Source organism: Pogona vitticeps, chromosome 4 (assembly GCF_051106095.1).
Source record: "Pogona vitticeps strain Pit_001003342236 chromosome 4, PviZW2.1, whole genome shotgun sequence".
Lineage (NCBI taxonomy): Eukaryota > Metazoa > Chordata > Lepidosauria > Squamata > Agamidae > Pogona > Pogona vitticeps.
Window position 1 is genome coordinate 144,130,258 of NC_135786.1, and position 23,848 is coordinate 144,154,105.

Consider the following 23,848-nt stretch of genomic DNA (forward strand, 5'->3'; position numbering starts at 1 on the left):
TGAATATGGACCTCTAGCTTGTCCCATGACACCTTGTGGTTTGTTGACGTGGCCATGGGCTTCACCCTTAAGGCTCTGAGGTTTCCCCACTGCAATCTGGACTTCTCCCATAGTGCCTCACTCCAGACTTCATACCTGGTGCCTTCGGCTTCAAGTATGTGGCTCTGGGCTTGTCGTATGGTGCCCTGGCTTTTGCTGGCATGGCTCTGGCCTTTGCATCCAGGGCCTTAGGCTTTGGATATAGTGTCCTGGGATAGTTCCACTATTCCCTGGGCTTTGCTGGCAAGGACCTGAACCTGTCATGTGGGATCCTTGGCTTTCCAGCTTTAGTGGCTTCTGCAATGAATTTTAGCTCACCCTCTATCACTTAAAAGAGTTCTAATTTTTGGCCAGTTCCAGTACGTCTATGTACTTCTACTCAATTGCCATAAGCTCAGAACTAGCCTGTTGCACTCTGCTAGCTTTAATACAAAATGTCCTTTAAAGTGATCTGTGATGCAGATACACAAGCATCATCACTCTCATATAAAAACCTATGCATTCCAGCTGTACTTACCCACCACTCATATTTTTGGCTGTCGCTTCTAGTAAATCGTCATCTTGCATCCCTGCCTTTTGCTTTTGAGGATCTTGACCTTTTTGCCTTAGAGTACTGGTTCCCAATTAAATTATAACAGTGAACAAACTCATTGTAATCAATCAGAATTATATTAGTGTTTATTTTGATGAATTTCCTTTAGTCCTTAAAATTGCCCTTAGCTCATTAGATTTTATGTTTTCAACAAGCATGACTAAACTTTATGAAGAATGTCCTGACAACAAAAGTGTTCAACAGCAGAATGAATTTCCTTGAGAAGCCTCGATGAGCTCTACAATGTTGGATTTTTTTATACAGAGGTTGGATGACCACCAATTATGGATTATTTAACTGTGGATTTCCTCATCTGTCATGGGGTTGGACTACATGAGTCTTGAATCCCTTCCAACTCTACAGTTCAGTGATGCTAGGATTTTGGTGATATTCACAGAAAATCAGATAACCACAGATGTCATGGAAAAAGGCTTTGGCTCAATAGTAAAGCATGTACTTTGTATGCAAAATAACTGTAAAGATTCTCAGTCATCCAGGTGAGGTTATCTGGAAGTTGAGTAATGGCAACTGGATTTCTTTCTTGTTAGGTTGAAAGATTTCGCTACCCATCCGAACAGCTTCTTCAGTCAGATTTTTCAACCAAATCCCATGTAAGAGCTCTCAGAACACCAACTGAAGAAGCTGCTTGGATGGGCAGCAAAACATTTCAACCTAACAAGAAAGAAGTCCAGTTGCCATGGCTCAGCTTCCAAGTTTGTATGCAAACGGGCCCTAGTTCGGTCTGTGGCATTTGAGCTGGGAGGGATCACTTGTCTGTAACCTTGGAGAACTGCTGCCAGTCAGTGTAGACAGTACTGAGCTATGTGGATCAATAGTCTGTCTCGTTGTAAGATAACTTCATGTGTGTACAGCAGAAAGTAGATTGCTTCAGTGCTCAGAGGTCTGGTAGTCAGCAGATTAGAGCAATGTTTGATATGGAATTTAAACCTACAGGGAATGTAGTAGGAAATCAGAATCAGGGTTGAGGGAGTCATGTTTTATATACATCAAAAGCTGTAGACATTCTCAACAACTCATTCGGAAAAGAAGGCTGCAATCCCATGCACAGAGATTGGAAAGTTGATTTTGAAAAGTAATTTGTGATGTTATGAATTCCCAAGTGATTTAATATCATTGACAGCACAAAGTTTAGTAGCTTGTTACATTATTCACCACCAGTATTGCTTGCCTTTTATTACTTTTCCATTACTGTTTCTGAAAATTTAATTGTGAAGTATGGATAAGTTGTGAACAAACACTTAATTTCTACACTTTCAGTGATATGCATAATTTATTTTGTCTTTTTTGTTTGTTTTGCTTTGTTTGCTCTGTTTCCATTATTAATTCTGGTTTTGGTCAACCCTTGGATAGGAACCACGCAGATCACAGAAGCCTCTCACTTATTAAAAATACAGTGGTGCCTCGCATAACGATGTTAATTGGTTCCATTAAAAACATCGTTATGTGAAAACATCGTTAAGTGAAACACCATTTCCCATAGGAATGCATTGAAAACCGGTTAATCCGTTCCAATAGGAGCCTATTCAATACATTTCAATGGTGAAAAAAAATCACCAAAAATTCAAAAAGACTCAGAATGAAGCCAAATTACTTTAACGAAGGTTTTATTAGGTGCACTAACGATTCCAAGCATTTTAAACATTTTTTTAAACATTTTAGAATATTTTTAAAATAGCGAAAACAGGGCTGTCAAAAAAAAGTTAAGCGAAACAGAGGACCTAAAACTGTCATCGTTAAGTGAAGCAAGGTCCCAAACATCGTTATGCGAAAATCCCCCATAGGAAACATCGTTAGGTGAGGCGGCAAAATTTCCAGCAAAGGCCATCGTTATGCGAATTCATCATTGAGCGAGGCACTCGTTAAGCGAGGCACCACTGTATTATGATCCTTCAGATGTCTGCAGTTTCAGTCAGCATTATCCACATACTCCCAAGCATCTTTTGCAGCAAGAAGGGGCATTCTAAAATGAGCAAGGAGGTTTTGAGGGAACCAACATTTTGTGCCACATTCTTCGGGTTGCATTTTTTATTCTGCTGTTTTGGAATTCTTCAATACACACAACCCTGATTGTTTCTCTGGAGGCAAACTATTATGTGAGAAGAGGGCCTCTGATTAGAAAGGAGAAAGGCATCACAGTGTTCTGGAAGCTCTTACAAGGGATTTGGTTGAAAAATCTTAAGCATGCCTTTGCAAAATGTTTTCCATGTGGGCACCATGCTAGCTGTGTTGCCTTGATGTCCAAACAGACTAGCTTCAACCTGCTCTAATGGGGACACGAACTGCACCCTTTAGCTTTACAGCTGTGAAAACATTTTTCCTCAACCATGAGTGTGGCTTTTCTTTTCCTAATTGCAAAGAAAGAGAAAGGGCAGAAGAAGGAGAGAAAGTAGTTCATGCTCTTCTCTGGTCTTTGATAACAAAGTCTGCCGAAAGCAGATACAAACATGTTTCAGTCACTGGCAGTCTACAGCACTGGTTAGTGTTTTCTACCAGTACTGAGTCCAACCATATGTCTTTCTACCAGCACTGAGTCCAGCCTCATATTGTCTTCTCTGACTGGCAGTGGGTGTTAGTTAGAACCTCTTTTGTATCCTCTGTTATCTGACTGTTGCCTCTGTTTCAGGGCTTATGATATTTGGAATTCACTGCCCAATCTACCTCTTCCAAGCCGCTGGATATGAATGTGCCATTTTGTCTTGAGTAGGATGGGTGACAGATCAGTTATGGATAACAAAAGGAATGAGTGTCAATATTTTGTGGGGCCACCATTATTTTCCAGTACTGCCTAAACCCTCTTGGGCATAGAGTTCACTAGAGCTTCACAGGTTGCCACTGGAGTCCTCTTCCACTCCCCCATGATGACATCACAGAGCTGGTGGATGTTAGATACCTTGTGCACCTCCACCTTCCGTTTCAGGATGCCCCACAGGTGCTCAATAGGGTTGAAGTCTGGAGACATGCTTGTTCAGTCCATCCCCTTTACCCTCAGCTTCGTTAGCAAGGCAGTGGTCGTTATCATGTTGGAATATTGCCCTGCGTCCCAGTCTCTGAAGGGAGGAGATCATGCTCTGCTTCAGTATGTCACAGGACATGTTGGCATTCATGATTCCCTCAATGAACTGTAGCTCCCCAGTGCCGGCAGCACTCATGCAGCCCCAAACCATGACACTCCCACCACCATGCTTGACTGTAGGCAGGACACACTTGTCTTTGTACTCCTCACCTGGTTGCCACCACCCACGCTTGACACCATCTGAACCAAATAAGTTTATCTTGGTTTCATTGGACCACAGGACATGATTCCAGAAATCCATGTCCTTAGTTTGCTTGTCTGCACAAAACCGTATGCGGACTTTCTTGTGCATCATCTTTAGAAGAGGCTTCCTTCTGGGATGACAGCCCCAGAGACCAATTTGATGCAGTGTGCGGTGTATGGTCTGAGCAGTGACAGGCTGACCCCCACCCCCACCCCTTCAACCTCTGCAGCAATGCTGGCAGCACTCATACATCTATTTCCCAAAGCCAACCTCTATACATGATGCTGAGCATGGGCACTCAACGTCTTTCGTTGGCCAAGGCGAGGCCTGTTCTGAGTGGAATCTGTCCTGTCAAACCACTGTATGGTTTTGGCCACCGTGCTGCAGCTCAGTTTCAGGGTTTTGGCAATCTTCTTATAGCCTAAGCCATCTTTATGTATAGCAACAATTCATTTTTTCAGATCCTCAGATAATTCATTACGATGAGGTGCCATGTGGAACTTTCAGTGACCAGTCTGAGAGAGTGAGAACGATAACAACTGCTCCCCCTTCACACCTGGGACTTGTGACACTAATGGGTCTCATGACACCAGGGAAGGAAAGCCGCTACTTGGGCCCAATTTGGACATTGTCACTTAGGGGTGTACTCACTTTTGTTGCCAGTGGTTTAGACATTAATGGCTGTGTGTTGTGTTATTTTGAGGGGACAGCACATTTACACTGTTATACAAGCTGTATACTCACTGCTTTACATTGTAACCAAGTACAGTATCATTTCTTCAGAGTTGTCACATGAAAAGGTATACTAAAATATTTGTGAAATGTGAAGGGGTGAACTCACTTCTGTGATATACTGTACATTATTTTGTTCTTCATTTGTCTTTGAGTAAGGAACAAAACAAATAACCCCTCAGGCTGATGATCAAGCTTGTTGACTCTGGATTTAGCTAATCAGGCTTGTGAGCTCCACTGTCTTATAACAAGAATTGTCTGACACAACCATGTGAAGATATGACCCAAGCCCTAAGAGTGAGAACTCGTGCTAAACTTTTATTTGATGGCACAGCAGATTTCAAATTACAGCTGTATGAGTTCTTTTAATTGCATCTCTTTGCTTATTATTCTATTATTGGGATTCAAGAACAAATAACTGAGCTTGTTTTGATTGCTCAGTGAGCTAGCAAAGCACCTCTTTGAACTAAATCCCCATTTCAAAATGTGAAATACTGCCTTCTGAAATGTGGACACTGCACAAGCCCATTTAAATAACCTTTGGCAGCCTTACTCAAATAGTTTGACAGTCACCATGTCCAAACAATGGTTCAAGTAATATGGCTTTCCTTTCAACTGACAGTCCCCCCCCAATTCCAGTTTACCTGCTATGTTTGTGACATATCATCCTCTGAATGGTGTTAATTGATCTGTGGTGATGAGGTTCTGCCATGGAACAAGGGCTGAGACTGGATGGACTTTTATTTCCTCTGATGACTGCTACACACACACACACACACACACACACACACACACACAGAGAGAGAGAGAGAGAGAGAGAGAGAGAGAGAGAGAGAGAGCAGTATAACTCTACACTTAATGACTCATAGCTGCATGTGGGAAAGAATTTCACTGGGGAGAGTTGTGTAGCCAAGATGAGATAGTATGAGGTGAAAATGGAAGTTCTGTTTGTGGAAGTTAGATCTGTGGTGGCTCCTTCATGTAGGACTTCATGTTGCATGTCTTCTGCAGATGTTTGAATCCCTTCCCAGGTTAACAAAACCCATAATGACTATTACTCAGTGCTTTCCAATATCCTCAAGCTATTGCAACGAGTTTTAGCCAAATCCTCTCAGAGGGAATGGCTAAAGGCTGATATAAGAAGCAATGCCCATGGTTCACTGAACTACTCATCCACCTAGGTGTTTTTTTTTTTTTTTTGCCTTTCTGCTACAGCTTCCACAATTTATCAGCAGCAAGTAGTCATACTGTCTAAGGGATTCAGGGAGTTATAGTCACAAAAAGGAATTTTTAAAGTTCTGACAGGGACATTATATTGTTCCATAACATAAATGATGCCAATGATGATCTTGTTGAGGGTTCCTTCCCCTTTCCCATTTTCCCCACAATAATATATTCAAGTCTGTCAGGAAAGGCATTCTTATGGGCAACGAAGCTTGGGAATGTAGGGATTTGGGGCAATGGAATGGGCAGGGCTAGACTTGAGCTAACTATCCTGTGGTAAGAGAAGTATAGTTTGACTTATGTGCAGGAAACTTGAGAGCAGATGATTTCTCAAATGTACTGTGCTTACAACTTGAAAAAAAATTAAGTATTGCCATAGTCAAATTAAACAATTACTCAGCATGTAATTAGAAGTGGTGATTGCTCAAGTACAGTGGACCCTCGACTTACAGACGACTCGACTTACAGACTTTTCGAGTTACAGACTTCTCTGGCCGCAAAATTTAGGTTCAACTTGCAGCCGGAGAATCGACTTACAACCAGAAAAAACACCAAAATGGAACAAAAACGGAACAAAAATGGCCGGTTACAGATTAATTGGCTTTCAATGCATTGTAGGTCAATAGAGACTCGACCTACAGACTTTTCGACCTACAGCCACCGTTCCAATACGGATTAATTTCATAAGTAGAGGGTCCACTGTAGTGAAAGATGGCTATCCAAGCGCATGCTCCTCCTTAAATGCATGTCTTGCATTTAGCTATCCTTTGTTCTGTGACTGGCCATTGGAAGTTAAACAGAAAGGTCCTCTGAAAATCTGATTGACGAGGAACACATCTTTGAGGACAGCCAGTAACTGGATGTGGAGCATAAATTAGATGCAGGAAATGTACATTCTCCTTAATGTCTGGTTTAATCCTTAGTTATTCGGCAGAAAACTGAGGTCCTGCCAAAAACGTCTGTCCTTGAAATTTTTCTGTTGTTTTATAGGAAGATGTGAGGAGGATGCCATGCAAAGAGCAAAATACGCTGTCACAATTGAACCCCCCCCCCCCCCCAAAGCTACAAAATATAATTAGGAAATCAGACATAGTCTTAGGGAGATGGGATTAAAGCTATTGGAGAAGCTGAACTTAATTTCACTGTCTGGTTCCCTTTGAACTGTATTGCCTCTGGTTTTCTCCTGGTTGTGATTGATTTGCATTCTATCGACTGTGCCTCCTTCTGCAGTACCTAATCCAGAGAGTCCTTTAATTAATTTCAAATCCAGAAGCACTAGGCTGCAGCTGTCCAGATTATGGTTCGGAGTACCATAAAACAAATCTCTTATTGGATTCCAAATACTATTACTAATTTTATTAGTTATCACAGTTTATATCTGATTTATAAAGGAGCACTAAGAAGCAGTCCTGTGGTAGCAGGCTGAAATGTGTGTTCAAATGGAGAAATAGCTTGCATTTTGGACCACTAATGGTGTGTCCGATGAGAGCTATTTTGCAGTGATCACACAGTGTACAGACAGTAGCAATCCAATCTGACCCCCAAAAGTTGGGTCATTTTGTTCTCGTGGTAGGCCTACTCTTTTTTCAAGCTGGATTGGAGCAATTTTCACATGGATGGAAATGTTGCTTTGAGGGAGACCAGTCCCAGTAAAATGACCTCTCTAGCTCAATCAGATGTGATCCTTTCTCACCATCTGATTACACCCTTTGTTGAAAAGTTGGCCGCCTCCCTGGAACTACTTGTTCTATGGATGCCATGAATTTTGCACAGCAGTTATTCCTAAGAAAGTTGTCAGCTGCAAATATTTTGCATTATGTGCTCCTAAACTTGCAAAGTCATCAGCTTTGTCTTCTCTTGCCGTCCTGTCAACTTTTAACTCTAGATCTCCTGCCTGCTATAATAAGCAAGATTCCTGGTATACAAGGAATAAAACAGATTGAATAACATGTGGATGCTGAATACAGATTTAAAGACTAAAAATGAATCTCTGATTGCCAGCCTGTTAACTTTAGTCCATAATCATTTCTGCATCAGCTGTAATAGAGCCGTGAATGGAGGGGTAGAATTAGGATAGTGCTGGAGAGTGTTATTGAGGGAGGAATAGAGTGGTCTCTGGGAGAATATGAGAAGAAAAATGGAAACTGTGGAAATTAGCATATTTACAGCAGCCTTTCCCAACGTAGAGTCTACCTCCCTCAGAATGTTCTGTACCTTAACTCCCATCAGCCAATGGGCAAGAATGCTGAGAGATATAGTCTAAAATATCTGGAGGCTGGAGAACGGTAATCTAGAGAATTATTATGTATTGAAGGTAAAGGTTCCCCTTGACAATTTTTGCCCAGTCGTGATCGACTCTAGGGGGCGGTGCTCATCCACGTTTCCAAGCCATAGAGCCAGCGTTTGTCCAAAGACAATCTTCCGTGGTCACATGGCCAGTGCGACTTAGACACGGAACACTGTTACCTTCCCACCGAAGTGGTTCCTATTGATCTACTCGCATTTACATGCTTTCGAACCACTAGGTTGGCGGGAGCTGGGACAAGCGACGGGATCTCACTCCGTTGCGTGGATTTGATCTTACAACTGCTTGGTCTTTTGACCCTGCAGCACAGGCTTCTGCGGTTTAGCCCGCAGCACCACCACATCCCTATTATGTATTGAATGGTTCAGGAATTGTGGAATACAATGAAGATGACAAGAAGCAGTGGCAAGCTCGGGGGACCATAGGTGGAATTTGATAAACATCTAGAATCTGGTTTCTGCTGGGTCAGCAAAAGGGGAACCATATTCTATACCGGTGCTGCTGTTGCTGTTCATATTGCAGGAGAGGGGATCGATGAACCCTTTGTGTGTGATGTATAAGTGTGGAAAAAAGTAGCCAATGTACATGGGGGGGCGGCGGGAGTGGGCATGTGACAGGAATCAGGATGCCAGTCCACCTTCAGGGATTGCACCTGGCCCATCAGACTTCATTACTTTGATGTTCCTGGGTAACATTTAAAATGCTTTTCATGAACTTTGACTCTTGTGCTAGCTGTTGCATCCCTACCTGGATGAAGATAGCTCGGCCCTAATTGCCCATGTTTTGGAAGCTCCTCATTTATCACTACCCATCAATAGCAGGAGGCTGGGATTTAAAGTGGGGCTGCCTTTAAAATGATATTAAAAGTGTAGCTGATTCAAAATGAGATGAAGGGTGATTAACAGGCATGGTCATTTGTGTCATTATTAAGCCTGGGCTTGATGGAGCTTGGAAAAGTCACTTTTGTGGATCATAGCCAATATGACCATGGGAGACATGCCAACTATCTATAATAAATCCATACAACAAGTATGATCGGGAATGTTACAATGACTGGCAGTATGCGTAGCCCTCCCTAGCTGGGCAGCCAAACAGCTCAGGCTGTGGATTTAATCACAGAGCAACTTCACCATATCCTTCTCCAGGTTATAAATAATAATAATAATTAAAAAAATCAAGTCCCTTGGGTTTAATACTAACAGTCTGGCATCAGCAGGCATGGGCATCCCATCTGAGCCAGACTTTGGTTGAGGCCAGTATTTGCCTTAACCCAAAGTTTTATGCTATCTTGGCATGGTGAATGCTGGAGAACTGACAATCTCATATTTATTGTCTGTTTTTAGGGATCCGTGAAAGGTACAGCCCAATCCAGAACTTTATTTCTAATAATGGATACTTTTCATATTTGTATTGTTAAGCCGGTCCTGGACTCTTGATAGAAGTTGCCAGTTGGCTTATTCTGTCCGTACTGGAAGATTTTTTTTTTACAGTTTTAGTTGCTTTAGGGTTTTTTTTTAATTGTTGGGTTTTTCTGTCTTCAGTTCTATGTTTTGTTCATCTTGGGTGTGTGAGATGTTCAAACAGTGTTTGTCGATAGGTAAGGATATGGATTTAAGGGTACTGGTAATGACAGAGCACCACCATTCTGCTGGGCCCCTCAGTGTGGCCACGTGGCCACAGTTAATGGGCTTTTCGCAACAGAGAAAGGGTAGGGTAGAAAGGCATGTGGTGGAATAGGCAGGATGAGAATCTGATTCAACAGGCATTGCAAGGGAAATGAGAGTGGCTCCGACACATTAGGAACACATAGAGATCAGAGCTGGTTCGGGTTTTCTGTGATGGGAACATGTGGTTGCCCTCTGGAAATAGGTTTGGTTTCCACATGGGAGCCAAAAATCTGTGCTAACCCAAACTACAGTCCAGAAATGAAAAAAATATCCTAAAGTAACACAAGCTTGATTTGTAAGGCCTCTTTAACAAGGCAAGCACATGGTCATTCCCCAATTCACCCTATGACAGAGAACATAAGAGTCTTTTGTTAGAAGAATGACTGAGATGCATCTCCTGCTCTTTGACCATCCTGTAGAATGACGACCCTCCAGGACTAGGGTTATGATCACCAGATCATTTAACTGCAAGGGGATTACCACAGGCATTCACCCCAGTCTGGCAGCTGACAACTCCTGTCTTTGAAGTACTGTTGGCAGAGACCTGATGGCATACTTGGTATCCATAGGGGAGATTTTGGATTTCTTCTGAAGGAGAGTTGGTGGGGGTAAGTTCTGCCATAACCTTTGAACATCTGAAGTGCGAAAAGGAAGGTGTGTATGTTTGCAATAAATAGAAGCAAATAAATCAAAGCATACCTCCATCAGAAATCAAAGCACTTTGACTAAGTAAATTGTTTACACAAGTTACTAATGCTACTTGTGGCTGGGCTGTACTCTACTGCCTTGTATGCCAGATAGTGAAGCTTTTATACATCCAAGCTGGCCCCACCTGCTCAGAGCTGTAACTAGCTATTCTGGCATGCAGGGCAAGTGGCTCTGTCTCCCACTCATCCTGTCTTAAGGCATAAGCACTAGCTCTCTGTTAAAAAACAAAAAAAGATGAAGATGGGGAGAATTCATACTTTTAAAAGGAATGAAATTTACTGCAGCAGGTGTTGCTGATTATTTTCCTAACACCGATTCATGTGTTTACTTCTAGATTTTAGTGCCTTCTAGATTTTGGTGCCCTGGAACAAAGCCCCAAATGTTCCACCCTAGACACAGTCCTGCACCTGCTACAGAATGACAGGAGATCCCTCTTTGGTACCTGTGATACTCAGAACCAGATGCTCAGCAGAAGCAGCCTATTTCCATGCAAGTCTTCCTGAGCCTGGCTGACTTCCCAGAGAACTTGCTCAATAACTTTACACTTTTTGTTGTTATCGGTAGTGAGCTCCCAAAATGAATAGTTTATTTTATAATTGTTAACATTAGTAGTGAAAAGAATCTTGAAATTGTTCCATTAATTGTTCCATGGATTATTCCTTTTTAAAGAAGCTGTAAGCAGTCTTGACACCAATAATTTTTTATACAAAATCTTGCCAGTCTATGCAAAACCTTCATAGGCTGCATACTATTGGAAAAGCTTCTCAAGCTTTAAAAAGAATTCCTTATCTCTGATCTCTCATCATCGACTAGCGATAAGGGCAGAAAGAAAAAGGAATTAATGAGACAATGTCCATCATCTGTTACATCAAACATTTAATGAGCATGAGTACTCCACTCTTGCCATTTGGAGCTTAAAAACCAAGGCAAGATGTGGCTTCCTGAAGGGTGTTGCAAGCAAGCTCAGCTTGTGACATTGCACAATATCATGGCGCATGTTGTTTATGGCATTAGCCTTAGCTTCCAGTTTTTCAACTTTGTAGCATATGAACCAACATGAGATAGTATATGCCATTCTCTAAACTGAGCAAAGTTTTAAACATTGTGTATGTGTTCTTCTGAAGAGGAATCCTCTGGTGAAGAACTGTAGTTCCAGAATGAAGTGAAAGCAGCTCTGAAAGCACTGGGAAGAAATAAGTAACTGAGGTAGATGGAATATCAATAGGACTATTTCAAGCCACAGAGACCGAATCTGTCTAATCCTAACAAGAATATACCAACAAATATAGAAAACAAAACAATGGTCTGAATACATCCCAATCCCCAAGAAAGGAGATACCAAGGAATGTGGTAACTATAGGATCATTGCTTTAAATTCCCATGCAAGAAGAGTGATGCTCAAGGTGTTGCAACAAAGGATTTTACCTTGTGTGGTACAAGAAGTGCTAGATGTTCAAGTTAGATTCAGAAAAGGAAGTGGCACTCCAGATCATATTGCAAATATCTTCTGGCTACTGGAGAGCACCAAAGAATTTCAGAAGAAGATTTGTCTATGCTTTTATAGACTTCAGCAAAGTCTTTGACTGTGTAGATCATGAGAAATTATGGGTTGTTCTGAAAGATACATAGTATTGTGGACAAGAAGCTACCATTAGGACAGAATATAGAGAGACAGAATGGTTTCCTATAAGTAAAGGCGTCAGATAAGGATGCATTTTATCCCCATCTGTTTAATCTGTATGTAGAATATATCATACAGAAAGCCAGACTGGATTGAGGTGAAGGAGTGAAAATTGATGAAAGAAACATCAATAATTTAAGATATGCAGATGACATAACTTTACGGGCAGAAAGCAGCAAAAAGAAAGTGCCAAATCAGGACTGCAAGTGAATGCTAAGAAGACCAAAATCATGACTACACAGCAACTATACTTTAAAGTTGACACTGAAGAAATTAAAATAGTGAAAGTTTCTGTATACTTTGACTCAGTCCACATGTAGACTGCAGCCAGAAAATCAGAAGGAGGCTGAGACTTGGAAGTACAGCAATGAAGGAATTGGAGAAGATCATCAATTGTAAGTGTAAGGAATGGAGAACACGGCCAAGAGCATCCATACTCTTGTACTCCTCATCACCATGTATGGTGTTGAAGTTGAACAGTGAAGAAGGTTGCAGAGGGGGGAACCTGTTCATTTGGAACATGGTGATGGAGAAGAGCTTTGCAGACACCCTGGACTGCCACAAAGAGGACCAAGGGAGTCTTAGAGCAAATCAAGCCTGAACTATCTCTGGAGGCAAAAATGACAAAATTGAGGCTGTCATATTTTGAGCACATTATGAGAAGGCAAGATTCTGTGGAAAAGGCAATAAAGCTAGGAAAATGTGAAGGCAGCAGGAAAAAAAAGGAAGACCGAATATGAGATGGATTAATTCCCTAAAGGAACCCACAGGCTTGAGCTTACAACAGCTGAGCAGGGCTGTTGCGGAGAGGACATTTTGGAGATCACTCTTTCATAAGGTCACCATAAGTTGGATGCAACTTGATGGCATACTACAGCAGCAAATGTTTGTTTGTACTGTCCATCTGGCAAGCCAGGCCACTTTGGGTGGTTTACAAAATACCATAAAACAAATTATAAAGACAAACAATACAAAGCAGACAATAAAATAAAATAATCTACATAAAATCAACAGATAAGACAAAATCAATAGAACATTAAATTAAGATAAAGAAAGCATGGTGGAGGTTGCAAATGAGTTAACTCTGGTTCATGTACTGTATATGTATATGTATATATTCACATTGTGTAATATAGGAAATAAAGTGCTTGACTAAGACTCAGGAGACGTTGAACATCTCATCTACTGAAAAATCCTATTGCCTCCATAAGGCAAAAGCAACTTGATGGCCACATTTGGCACCAAAACAATGCATTGCCAGATATACTTCCTACAAGGGAACCTTCTGAAATTGCAGAATCAACACAAAAGCCCTCTCTTTTGTAGATCTAATGATGCATTTCTCTTAAATTGATAAGAGACTCTTCTCATTATCTTAATGCATGGGCTAATATTTTTATATGTATGTATTTATGCATAGTCTCTGTTGAAAGCTATGCTCCCCACCAAGTCTCCCAAGCTGATGTGCATCAAAAATAAAAATGCATTCTTGAAAGGCATGTTAGTTTTAGAAGCTTCTTTTAACAACCCAAAGGCTACATGAAATAAAGCAGATTGACCATCGACCAGAAGCTGAACAGGGATGCACCCAGTCTTATTCTGCTTGCAAAAAAAGTTCCACCATTGTAACACAGCTATGGAGAATGCTTTGTCTTATCTACTCCCTAAACTAGCCTCCTGTTGTTGTGACACAGCAAGGTATCTGCTGGAGATTTCAAATTCCAGGCAGGATTACAGTGGAGGTGGCAGTCTTTCAAATATCCTCGCTGCAATCTCTTCTGGGCTTCGTAAGACAAAACTAGTACCTTGAATTGAACTCAGGAAGAAACTGAACACATTATAGTAACATATTTTCTCTGAAACACAGGCCAGAAAACACTGGTACAGCTTTTGAATATTTTTTTTCCAAGGACATCCTTGAAAAAAAAAAAGAAATAGAAAAAAAAATAGAGCTTGTTACAGTAGTCTGAGAGGCACAACATGAGGGATTTTTTTTCAGCCTGTTTGATAACTAACACAAAAATAAAGAGCTCAAAATCAATTCCAATGAGCCAGTTAACCCAATGACTGTCTGTAGTGGTTGAAGTCTGAAGAAATAGCCTCCAGGCAACTGTAAGCAGAGCATCGGGTCACCAAAAACTGATCTATTAGAATTTGCTGAATTAGTTACAGGAGTCTAGTAAAGTGATTTTGGTCTTTGAAAGTAAATTAAGTAATCACTGAGGTTTTTTTTAAAATAGGAAATGGGATGAGTGATTTCTATACACATTTACAGACACATACAAACACACACTTTTTATTTGATACAGAGATCATCTTTAATTGCACTATCTATCTAATTATAGGCTGTGATGTAGGCAATTTAGGATAGAACTGTGCATTACTCCGATGTAGTTATTGCGGTCTGCTCTCACTTTAACTACCATGGCTCAGTTCTACAAACCAGTTCAGTGAGGTACTAAGGTTCCTTTACTGTAGTTCAGAGGAGTACACTGGAGCAGTATATTTTTGAACTACCAAACCACCAATTCCTACCATTCTGTAGGATGGCGCCATGACGGTTATAATGGGATCAAACTGCTATAACTCAATGGTATAGATAGACATTTACAGGTGACCCTGAGAGTCTTGTTCTTTCAAATGGCAGATTGAGTCATGTGTGGATGGAGATGCCAATGTGTGAATTTAATCAGAGATTTAGTGGGTGAGTGTGCTGAATCCACCCTTCCCCTCCATAGCTTTCCCCCATTAAGTTCATTTCGTAGGCTACTATCCCCCAGCCCAAGTTTTCAGACTGAAAATCAATCCAGCCAGAAATAATAGGCAACGGGGTGGCTTGCAAGAAAAAGAGCAGCAGGCAAAATGAGAGTTCCGCATCTCTCCTTTAGGCTGCTGAAATTCAAACTTGAACCTCTCACATCTTCTGCTTTGTAGCACCAAATTGACCTGCAAAGAGAAAGGAAAATTACCTTTGTTGTTGACAATCCTGTATATCTTTACTCTGAGATGAATCCCCTTCTGTTCAGTGGGACTCCCTCCATGTAAGCCAGCTTGGAATTCAGCCTAATTCACAGAAAAAGCTTCTTACCAAAAAATTAGGAAGATTTGCAGTTGATTTACACTGTATTCTTTGTAACAAGTGAATCCAACAGAGTCTGTGATGGAATAACTGTACAACAGCAGTGTAACAAACCCGGGTGCACTGTTTGCCTTTTGTGAACTGGCAAGGAAATGAAAGAAAACGGGAATGGACTATGCTCAACAGAAGCCTTCACAATTGCAGGTATATTTACCTTCTGCAAACTGGCCTTTTAAAAAGCAGTTTTGAGCAGCTGTTGCTAAGAGCAATAGGAATTTGCTACATATTACTGCAAGCCTAGTGATGTGAAATCCAGAATGTGCCCAGTAATGTTTTAATAAGAGAATATTAGCAGAATGCCTGTAAAAAATTCAGTTGCATTCTTCATCATTTGGATTTAAAAGATTGCTTAGTCTTAAATAATTACTCCTCATGCCCAACTTCCTCCTGAAAGCATGGTTTACTAATCCTATGACATTCCTGGATTAAGAATGTGTAAATACCAGGCTCCTTACAGACTATTTCCATTAATAGGAATTTGGGGCTCTAGTGTTTCTTTGCTCAGTTACAAATAGAATTCACAGCCCTCTAGAACCATTCTATTTTTGTCTTAAACCTGTATAATGGCCACAAGTTAAGACTGCTTTTGTTGTGGCATCTGACAACTGCAGTAACAGTACATGATTTTGAGCGCTCATGTGCGCTTTTATAGCTGGGGAGAAGCTGATCTTGAGCTAGGCAATAAAGATCTCCCCAGGAACTGAAAGAATTTTTAGCTGTGATGCACCATGTTTTCAGGTATCCTGTGGCAAATGCCACAGCTGAACCCGTGAGGTGGCCACCCAGAGTCTATGGACTGCATATATTATATTGAATTAAGACATTTTGTGTTTTCCATTGAGAAATAAACCAAGTTACATGCTATTATTGCTTCACATTGAGTATGTCAAATGTTTTGTTCAAGTCAATTGCAGCCATGGTCTGATCAGGTGGTGGTTTTATCTCAAAATGGTGTGGGAAGGCTCCTCTCTGCTTACTCCATAGCTGTAGCTGTTTGTGAGAAGTTATGATGTGATTCAGCTAATTTCTCTTAGTCTAGTCTTCTTCTTCTTCTTCTTCTTCTTCTTCTTCTTCTTCTTCTTCTTCTTCTTCTTCTTCTTCTTCTTCTTCTTCTTCTTCTTCTTCTTCTTCTTCTTCTTCTTCTTCTTCTTCTTCTTCTTCTTCTATGTAAGAAGCAATCCAGTGGTGCTTCTGGAGTGGAAGGAAATAAGGTGTATTATTTTTGTGGGGTGGGGTAGGGAATGCTCTCTTGTGAACAGGAGGGCAGGAAACCCAGTCTTTTGGCAAGACTGGGCCAGGGTTCCCTCTCCTGCCTCCCTGCACTGACACCAGAGAAATTGCAAGTGCTGTATAATATTTTGGGTCGGTGGGTGTGGAGGTTGAGAGGATTCCATGGCACCCTGAGAGGGTTTTGTTGTGCTCCAGAGCACCACAGCACACAGTTTGGGAAACACTGCTGGGGGGGGGGGGGAGAGGAATCTCTCCCCTGGCTCTAGTGGATGTTTCTTTTAAAATAATATAATTGACATGCAGAGGGGGAATGTTTGGGAGGAGCTCATCCAGTATGTCAGGAGAGTTAATCCTGAGCTCTAATCTCCATTCAGTATCGACCCTTGCATAGCAGGGGTCCACAGAATGTTCCACTGCCATAAATGGCTGCTCAGCTCTGGCATGGATGAGTCTTGTGGCACTTCATAGACTGGCAAACAAATTTGGACTTGGGGAGCGATGGCCGGAATATGATTTAGCACTTCCCCCCCCAAGCCTTAAAACTAGAATAACTTTGTGAATGTGTTCTTGTTTGTTTGTTTTATATATAGGAGGGGTCATCTACACACGTAACGATATTCCAAGCAAGAAAGGATCATTGACACCACATCACATTTTAAGGAGGTTATATATTTTTTAATATTTTGTATAAAATGTTTAAAATATGACATACAAATGAGTGGGTATTTCTTGTGTGGAATATAAAACTGTGCATGTTACAAATGTGTCACAATGTTTACAACATGAGCATTTGTGTGATAAATTCTGAACCATAAACCTCCAAAACGTTCTCATAATTGTGGTAGGTGTAGCTTGCTCTTTCACAAGCCCATGCAATCTTAAGGGCATTTCCTTTGGGAATACAAGGAATGCTGACTATTCACAAAACTGGTAGCTATACAAATGATGCATCTTGGCTGCCCAATCAACTGAAAGGTCTGAACGAAGCAGCTGCTTATCTGTTGAATGGAATTTCCTGTTAATACATTTTCTGGCCTTATTGCTCACCAAGAGAACAACAGATGTCAACAAGCTTTGTTGAGGTATTATGTTTTAATATTTTTCGTGAAACAAGGGAGATTTCAATTCACACAGTATTTATTTTCCAAACTATATATATAGATATATTTACCTTCCTCCTCCTTGAGGAGAGGGGCACTATTTACAATTTCAGGACAGAAGCAAACCTTATAGGTAGCTTGTAACGAGCTGAAAGCATGTTAATGTTGGACAGATGCAGTCATTTGGGTTTGAAAATCAGACTTGTAAGGAAAACCATGCTTAAGTCCTGAAGACATATCATCAGACACAGGAAGCTTCTTTACCAGCTCTGGGAGATGAGAGAGTGTCCTGCTGTGACACCCAAATGCCTTCATTTGTTAAGGATTTTTCCTTATTGAACCAATGACTATCTATAATGTCTGTTTTTGCCCTGAGAGAGGGACAAGGAAGACATTTCTACTGGAGAAGCAATGCTCCAAACAAGATTTAACAGCCTCCACAGGGTCTAGAAAGCTACATTTAAGAAGTAGGCAGTTACAATTTTTTTAAAAGATTCCCTTCATCCATTTTAATTACTGTCCAATAAGAACTAATATAGCATTTTTAACTTATTGTTATCATCGATGTCGTTGTTGTTCTTGAAAACACTTCTTAGGCCCCCAAAGTGTTTGTTAATATTAGTTGCAGTGCTTAAAAAGTAACTTTCCTTGCATATTTCTCAGAAGTAACTAATATTACATTGTGCATGCTACAAGCTGCATATCTTGGTGCAAAATACAATTTTGTCCAACTTGTCTCATTGCCTCATGTCAACACTCAAAAACGCAGCATGTGGTAGAATCAGATGGATGGAGACCTAAGCTGCTAGTGATTAGCTACTATGGTCAGCAACTAGAACGGGTAGAAAATGACACAGAAGCCAACATGATATATCCAGTCCACCAGTCAGATCTTTCAGTGCTTCCAAAAGATTTATTGTCTCCCCATTAACAAGACAGAGTTTTTGTACTCTTAGTCTCTGTATCGATGTTACCATAAGCAGCTGCTATAACAGTTGTTCCTGGTGGGACTGTAACATAATACATAGAAAGACCTTTTTGCTTTGTAACTTGCTTTCTCTAAAGATATTTTTAGCTGGATTTCAAGTTCAAGACACTTTTGAGAGCCAGGGTTGGCTGAATAGCAGCGGTTCTTCTTGAAGAAATGATCACAAAAGACCTAGGAAATGAGAGGATGAAGAGGGACTGATCCCAGATGTCCTTCCCCTTTCCTTCTGAGAAAACTGCAGCGGCCCTCCTGTTTAGCTCTCTTGGAGAGAAAATATGTACAAGGTAGTACCACTCTGAGCATAGGAGTAGGACATGTTTAATTGGACAATAGTTACTCTTCATATTGTTTGTGCTTGTAGTCATGTGTTTAAGCTAATAAAATATTCACTAATAGAATTGGAAAAGTTACTTTTTAAAAAGTAGTTACTTGAAGTTACAGTTCCAAGCCATCCCCAAAATATTGAGTTAACATGACAATTATAGTTTTTAAAAACTACTCTGAAGCTACTTTTTATTTCCTTTAAAACAGACTAATGATTGCTCTAAGCTTGTCTGCTTTAGCAAACAGGCCTGAGTAGTGATACCATAAACACCCTATAACTATTAAAATAACTGAAAAGCAGATATAGTTATACCATAATAGGAATGAAGTCATCTTTCAGGAATTTATAATTGCACTATAACTTAGTTGCTGAAAATAAAATGTGAGAGACAGAATGAGAACCACCATAATTACAGGTCACTTGTTATTTGTAATGAGTTACTTTTCAAACTCTGTTCATGAAGCAACATCAGAAATTAGGATTAGCCCATCTCAACTTGATCTGTTGACTATGCAGATACTGTAACAACATCTGGACCTCCCCTTGCTGAAGCCACTAAAAGAACTCAGAACTAAGCTAAGATTGATCACCTCTAACTTTTTATAAAAAGTATGTATTGCAGTTTAAATCCCAGATGATGGATGAATGCTGAGGCTTATCTGGTTGGTTAGTACCCCTTGTTGCTATGCTCTTCCTATCCTTTGCATGACACTGTAACACTTTTTCTGCCAAAAAAATAAAACAAACAAACAAACAAAAAACAACAACACCGTTTCTCTTTATAGGTATGCCCTATCCATGCAGTTACTATGTATTCTCTTTGGAGACTAAGCAGCAAATACAGAAGGACAATGATATTTCATTCTGTTTTCTAGTAGAAGAAAACAATTTTAAAGAGGTGCCTGGCTGTTAACCTGACTCTCCTCCTCCTCCTCCTCCTCCTCCTCCTCCTCCTCCTCCTCCTCCTCCTCCTCCTTCTTCTTCTTCACAGTAACTAAGTTATACAGTATTGCAATTGATAACTTTACTCCTGTTATGGTATAACTATAACTGCTTTTCAGTTATTTTAACAAATCCTTCCAGATTATTTGACATATATTGCATGTGTTTTAACTATATAACACAGTTTGGTAATTTTGCTTGATGTTGTGCCCTGTGTCTTACAATCATAGAAATGAGCTAAATTGTACAGGTTGGTAGAGCTGACCATGAGATTGTGGTAATTAGCTTTGTTTATTTTTGAGGTATCAGAAGGGAGAATGAAGGCTGCAATCCTACATGAACATACCTGGAAAACAGGATTCGTCCCGAAACTTTTGCTGCCTGAAGCGAAGGATAGAACAGCACCTCTTCCTTTCCATACACAGAACCAACTGAACAGGCATCTGAACTGCATTTAAACACATGTGACTAGCTAGCATTTTGTCTTGCACCCCCCCCCCGTCTGAGGCTATCATCTGGTTTTGCCTAATGGCTGGGCTGGTTGTATTGGGAATCTGGTCTATTGAGTTCAGTAGGGCTTTGAAACAGACATTCTTAAGACGCAGTGTAAGGGGGCTACAGTAGTTTGAGTCTGATACGGTAGGATCACTATATCTGTGAAACCCACAGTTTCACTTCTTTGCTGCCTGAAAAGCTTAAATTAAAATCCCCAGAAATACATGTTTCCATGGTGTATTACCAGAACTGACCACTAGAGGGAACCAGAGACAATGCTATATATGTACAGTGGTGCCTCGCATAGCGACGATAATCGGTGCAACAAAAATCGCTGCAAAGCGATTTCGTCGCTATGCAATATTAAAAAGCCCATATGAATGCATTGAAACCCCTTCAATGCATTCCTATGGGCTTCAGACTCACCTTTAAGCGAAAATCCTCCATACGGTGGCCATTTTCGCTGCCCGGTAAGCGAGGAATCCATCCCAGGAAACAGCAGGCAGCCATTTTTTTAACCTGGCGGCCATTTTGGAACCACCGATCAGCTGTTAAAAAATCATCACTTTGCGATGATCGGTAAGCGAAACAGGGTACCAATCATCGTAAAGCGATTTCCCCCCATTTAAAACATCGCAATGCGATCGCAAAAGCGATTACAATAAGTTAATCGCTATGCGATTTCGTCGTTAAACGGGGCACCTGTTAAGCGAGGCACCACTGTATAGGGTTTCTATATCGGCACTTTGTGGCATCCACAGTGGGAGGGGACTTGCAATTGATCCCCCGCAGGTACTGTGGTCTTACTGTACAGACATTTTTCATTTCATTTCATTCCTAAAGTATACAGGTCTTGTATGATTTTAATGAACTTCTGTAATTAATGTCAGAATATTTAAAAGGCCAACAATTTATATAAATAAGCAATGATGCACATGGATTTTTCTTTCTTTTGTTTCAGGGTCTAAAATGATATTGGTCTGTCTCCAGAAAAGAACTGCTTATCACTTTGAAGTATGTGCTCAGTTTAAACACTTAGAATGAACACACAGAGAGAGAGATATTTACATATCCAGCAACGATCCTCTTACTTTACATGTTGCATTTTGATCAGATGTGGAAGAGTGCTTTTATGGGGGTGTTTTCTCACTGCTAGCTCAGTAACATACATGATAGAATAATAATAATCTCAGAACTGCTGTGTCGGAAGGGACCCTATGGATCCAGCCTCTATCAAGGACGCACACTGTGGCATCAAAGTCCCAACCTCTGGCTCCACAACCAGATACCTAAACCACTGACCTATCCACAGAATCATCATCCCTCTAAACTGAGAGTATATAAGCTTCCACCACAGAGTCAGGAATAATTTTAGTTTCTCACATTCTTTCCATATCATTTTTGCTGGGGGATCCTTCCTGAAGGACAGATAAAGGCATAAGCATCCAGGAGTCTGAGTCATGAGCTGCTAAGGCCTCCCCAGTGCCCTCGGGTGTAATCTTCTTTATCCAAGACTGGGCAAAGGAATCTGCTTTTTAAGACAAAGGAAAGGATGGCACCTTCTTCTTTTCCAAGTGCAGAAGCTGGCAGTTGAATCTTACTTTTATAGTAGGGGCAGGAAACCATCTTCCACTGTACCTCAGACTGCTAGACTGGCTGGGGCAGCAGGACAAGCTATGTGGCATATGATTAGTACTCTTTGCTGCATAACATTTGCTGCCTGAGGTGGCTGCATCATTCTGAATAACAATAACACTGGCCCTGTCCTCTTGAAAGCCCTTGAATAAATCTGGAGCTCCTGTGTATGTGATTCAAAGGAATGGTTACCACTACTTCAAACTGTTCCTCCTTTGATCCTGGGTGTGGTGGTCACCTGACTTACCGACAATGAAACTGATTATAGAAAAATTGCAGGCAAATTCAGCAAGTCTTGAGCTCAAAGAAGAAATTCTTTAATTACTGGCAGTCTCTCCCAATAGTATTCTCAGAGTAGATCAGCCCTTATTGCTTTGTTCTTTTGAACTGGCACTTACTGTCTCAATAATTTACTCAGAGACACTGGTACGGAAAAAGAGGAAAAAAAAGGCTTCCGTTTACTTACAGGTCTTCATAGATTAAAACAAACAGTATTTCATAGAAAAATAATGACTGATTACACAAATACCGCTTAACTGAATAAGTATCTTCATGACTAACAGCAGACTTCTGACTGAACACTGACTCCTGACAGACTACATACCTCTAACTGTCCACAGACTATCTGACCGGAAAAGGAGACTTGAGTAGAGAGGCATTACTCTCTTCAAAATTCTGAGTCAGAGAGGGAACAATTGGCTGCTACTAGATAGATTGACACTGACCCCAGTCCAGAAGTGTCTGTCCCAGCCAAAACTTCTTAAAGGCCATATACAAGGGTGCAATAAATCCAACAAATTTCCCTGCCAATATGGCTGTACTAGGTGAAAAATTCAGAGAATCGTGATTCCCCCAAAAGGAACTTTTTCAAATTCTGGGCTGGGGAGCTGTTGCATTTGACAGGAGAGAGTGCAGAAAACCAGCTTCAAACAGAAGGGAGAAGAGAAAAGACGTGTTGCTTATTCTTCCTCCCATATCATGTAGTAACTGTGAAGTCACTGCTTTTTTTTAAAACCTCGGTTTCATTGATTCCCAGATTAATATAACCACCAATAAAATGTAAGCACTTTCTTTTGAAGCGATAAAAATATGCCTGAAAAGCAAGCACCCTGTTAGGGACCTTTTCATAATCTCTGCATTAACAGAGCTGCTATCTGAAGCGCTAAGCAGTTCCCCCAGAACGGTCAAATGCCTGCGGCTGGACGCCTTTGCAAGGAGCAGCACAGCAGCTGAAAACCAACTCCTGGAAAGAGAAATTGTTGTGGAGTGACACACGATGACAAGCTCTTAACCAGAAGATTTTTGAAATGGAGAGTCACACCTTAATTCCTGTGCCTTGCTTTGAAATTTTACCCCATTTCACCAGGCAGATTTCATGTCATCTGATATTTTTAGGTGAAGAGTTAGAGAGGGGTTATCAAGAAAAGTACTTCAGTCCTGAAGTGAATGGCATATGTGCCACCAGCTGTCTGCTTTCATCAAAGTAAGGAGCATCTTATAGCTACACTTTGGACCTATATAAGGCAAATGGCAGACATGCCGGCAATTATAGATCACGTGCAGAGGTCTGAAACAAATGAAACAGCTAGGCCATGTTTAGGACTATATAAATAAAGATATGTGAATGCATGGATACAGAGAAAGACTCTTGTTTTGGATTTCTAATATAAACCTTATCAGAAAGAAGACTCTTGAAGGCCAATGCTAAATAGACATATAAGGAAAACTGAATGGTCAAAGCTATATTAGTGACACCCACTAGTGTAAC

At 40.8% G+C, this 23,848-nt stretch overlaps 1 long non-coding RNA gene across 1 annotated transcript in view; it reads right to left on the minus strand.

Annotated features, from left to right (window-relative positions):
• Positions 1–2,137: 2,137 nt before the first annotated feature.
• LOC144588609 (uncharacterized) overlaps positions 2,138–23,848 on the minus strand; it is a 42,305-nt gene continuing 20,594 nt past the window's right edge. Inside the window, exon 2 of the long non-coding RNA XR_013544231.1 lies at positions 2,138–22,503. This is a non-coding gene — a long non-coding RNA (uncharacterized LOC144588609). The remainder of the gene's footprint in view (positions 22,504–23,848) is intronic.